The 3,395-nt window shown below is 49.9% G+C and overlaps 1 protein-coding gene across 1 annotated transcript in view; it reads left to right on the forward strand.

The window, feature by feature from the left end:
• Positions 1-899: 899 nt before the first annotated feature.
• The window catches only part of Fat1 (FAT atypical cadherin 1), a 118,880-nt gene continuing 116,384 nt past the window's right edge, over positions 900-3,395 (forward strand). The window contains exon 1 of the mRNA XM_033765404.1: positions 900-1,696. The gene's annotated coding sequence lies outside the window, so the exon portion shown is untranslated. The remainder of the gene's footprint in view (positions 1,697-3,395) is intronic.

Consider the following 3,395-nt stretch of genomic DNA (forward strand, 5'->3'; position numbering starts at 1 on the left):
AGAGTGCTCACCTCCCTTCCAAGAAACGGAAACAGGGAGGGGGATTCCGGGCGGTGAGAACTCATATTAAGTTCATATTGTGTGCTTGTTATACACTCTGTACCATGATTAGTTAAAAATGTGTTGCCTGAATGAATGAATATTACCTCCGTGGCAAATGAAAGGGGTTGAATAAGATTTTTACCCTGTGAAGCACATAGCCCCATACCACAGATGAGGATAATGAAAATTAGAACAGTTTTATGACTTTCTCAAGGTATTCATTGATACGCAATATTCTAACCATTTAATCTTTTTCTCTCCGTGTTTTAGCCGCTTGCCTGATTGCTTCTGTTCTCAGGGATTTTGCTCTTTACCGTTCAGAGAACCGCCAGATAAACGGACCAACAGAGCCACACAAACACATGCAAATGTATCGGTAGAACTCCCTGCAGCCCCTTCCCTAGGGCTCTTCCGATTTTAACACCAATCTTTTGGGGACAGTCTCGGTTTACAGAAATGGCTCCCTCAGAATTTCATGCTGTTGAGGAGATAGATTTTGGTTCTTTAGTGGCATTAGAAAACATTCCACAGCAGATATTTTCCTGGCGCCTGGACACTTACATAAAAGAGACGCATTCATTTATAAATTATCTTCGACAGGGTTTGCATTTATCTAAATGTTATGAGCAGTACACGACTGATTTGTTTTATTAGTCCCTATCACTACGTTTGACTTGTAAAACACATTTTTAAAAAATAGGCTCCTCCCTCATCACACCCCCCTCCCCTCCCCTCGGAACCTTCTATGCTTCAGAGTAGGGTACAAAAACGTAGGAGCATTTGGAAAGGTTTAAAACACAGCTCTGTGATTTTCAATACAAAGACCACAATCAGCGCTAGAGCACAAGTATTTAAAACACATCACATCCAGAAGTTGGAGGACTACAAAGTATAAGTCGTTCAGTCCAGTCTGCAGAGACTGTTCATGTTTCCGCCCTAGCAAAGACCCGGCAGGCGACGCGTCGCGACGAGTTGCAGCTGCAGAAGAGGAAGAGCATCACCTGCAGTCCGAGGCCAGGGAAACGCTGCCCGGAGGGAGTTTGCGAGCCGAGAGGTGCGAGCTGCGGGCCTCGGGGGTGCTCGGGTGCTGAGTGTTAGGACGCGGCGGCGCGGAGAAGGGCAGACGTCTCACCGAGGGGACTGCAAAGGCCATCGAGTCGGCTGCGGTAGGCGAGCCCGTGGCAGCTTCGGCGCCTGGAGCCGCAACTGCCGGGGAGGCCAACCCAGACCTGAACCCCGTCCGCGCCCGGGAGCAGGGGGCAAGGCGGGGCGTTGACGTCACCTCCCCTCCCCCAGCTTCTCCAAGAGGGAGGGAGGGAGCAAAAGAGGCAGCTCCCGGCCGCAACTCCCCAACAGGCGGCTGGCTGCCTGGACATGTCCTGAGAAACTTGGCTTCCCCGGGCCTGCTGCCTAACCCTCGCGCGCTCTCTGGCCGCTTCCTTCTGGTGCTCAAGTTTCCCCCGGTCAGAAGGAAGCTCTGGAGATGCGGCCACCTGGGTCCCAACAGGGCGGGCGGATCGCACTCTGGTTGGGGATATGTTGAAAATCGGAGGCAGGCAAAGTTGGCACTTCAAACACGGTTCCTAACAAATATCCCAACCGCGTGGGCTTCACCGAACTGCCGGAGTGCTGGAAAGAGGAGCACCGAGGAGTGGTGAGTGCTTTGTTCAGTGCATGCCTTTCTGTGTTTAAGTTTAAATGTTAACGAAATAACATAGGGATTTGGCTCTAAGAGAGTGTAGGATGTGTGTGCATCTTTCAAGGGTCTCCACTCCGGGCACCGCGCACACCCTGGCGTGCACTGCTTGGAAAAGAAAGATCGGTGCGCATAGCTTTTGGAAATTCATAAAATACACACAGGGCACTTTTCAAAAGAACTTGAGAAGCGATGCCGTTTGTGCATTATTTCAAATGTAACTTATAGAAATGGTGCCCAGGGAGGGCGCATCGGGGACCGCCGGATCTGCAGTGACGCAGCGCCCTCTAGTCCGGGCACCTGGCAAGGCGCGCTGCTGTCGGATTCCACGCGGACGGCGAACTTGGACCTGCCGCGCGCTCCGTGGGCGCCAGCGAGCTCGGTCGCCGCCACTGCAGCCTTCGTGTACCACCTACTTGGCCCATTCTTTATAGGATTTTCAAAAATCAGTTTGGGTAAACTGGATGCAGAGTCATTGCTGGAGAAAAGGGTTTTGTTTGGGAACCGTTTTTTTCCTTCCCACTAATCTCCATGAGTCTCTGGGGACAGGGTTAAGGAGGGCCGACTATTTAAAAAGGACATTGCGTTCAGGCTGAATCAAGGTCCTCTTTTATGTGGAAATAGTTGAAATATCAAAAATACACTCATTTTTTTTTCTGCTGGGGCTAAAAGATCTTAATATCATGGCAGCAGTGGAGCCCGCATCTGTGATTTTTCGTGGATCCTGTGGCGACGAAGTGCAACTTGTTCCAGGGATTTTTTTTTTTCAGTGAGCCTGCAAAATTGGAATTCTCAAACAGACGTTTTAGTCAAAGTAAGCGCTAATGTTTATTAATGAATGGCAATTTTCTCCAGAATTTTTTTGTGCCCTTTAGAAAATCCTGTGATTTTCTATGGAATGATACCTTTGTACTTTTTACCATTCTTTCCTCCATCTCCTAGCACTATCCCAAGCCCTCCGTCTCCCCGCCCTCAAACCGTCCGGCTGACGTTCTTGTGTGGCTGGGTTTTGCGGAAGAATTTGGCAAGGGATGCAGACCGGTTGAGCGTGGAGATCGGGTCACCCACTTCCGAAGTGTTCCGTGTATGAAATTAACCTGTAACTCCAGAAGCACTTTGTGCAATGGCATCCGTAACCAAACCAGTGTTTGCATAATTGTGCATTTGTTGGGTGCGTGAATTTGTGTGTATTCTAAAGAGTAAGCAAGGAATATATTGTTACGAACCGGCACCGTCATTCTGCAGCCATTCTGTTTTCTTCCCCGTTATAACATGCCGGTCACCTTACTCTTTTTCAATCACTTTCTTTAGGATGGCTTATGAATTAACTACTTTAACTCTGAACAGCAGACATACTCTAAAACAAAACTCTCTCGCACCATCTGCCTCACGGTCCTCTCCGCACTCCCCCGCTCCCGTCCTAGGGAAATCAGATCTCTTCGTCGTCACAGTTAAAATGTTGGAGCCCCAGAAGACTTCTCGAGGTCAGGTCTGCAGTCGTATCTCGGCCACGTCCCAGCGCTCTGGATCCTTGCCCTGGTCTAGGACGCGCGGACAGAGCGCTAAGCGGAGTCCCGGAGCGGGGCTTCCTTTCTCTTAGGGAATTTGTAGTTGTTCGACTGGGTTTTTCAGTTTGCGGGCCCCCTGGCGGAGGTAA

The sequence above is a fragment of the Fukomys damarensis genome, unplaced genomic scaffold, assembly GCF_012274545.1.
Source record: "Fukomys damarensis isolate Sample0158 unplaced genomic scaffold, DMR_v1.0_HiC HiC_scaffold_18, whole genome shotgun sequence".
In the NCBI taxonomy this organism is placed as follows: domain Eukaryota; kingdom Metazoa; phylum Chordata; class Mammalia; order Rodentia; family Bathyergidae; genus Fukomys; species Fukomys damarensis.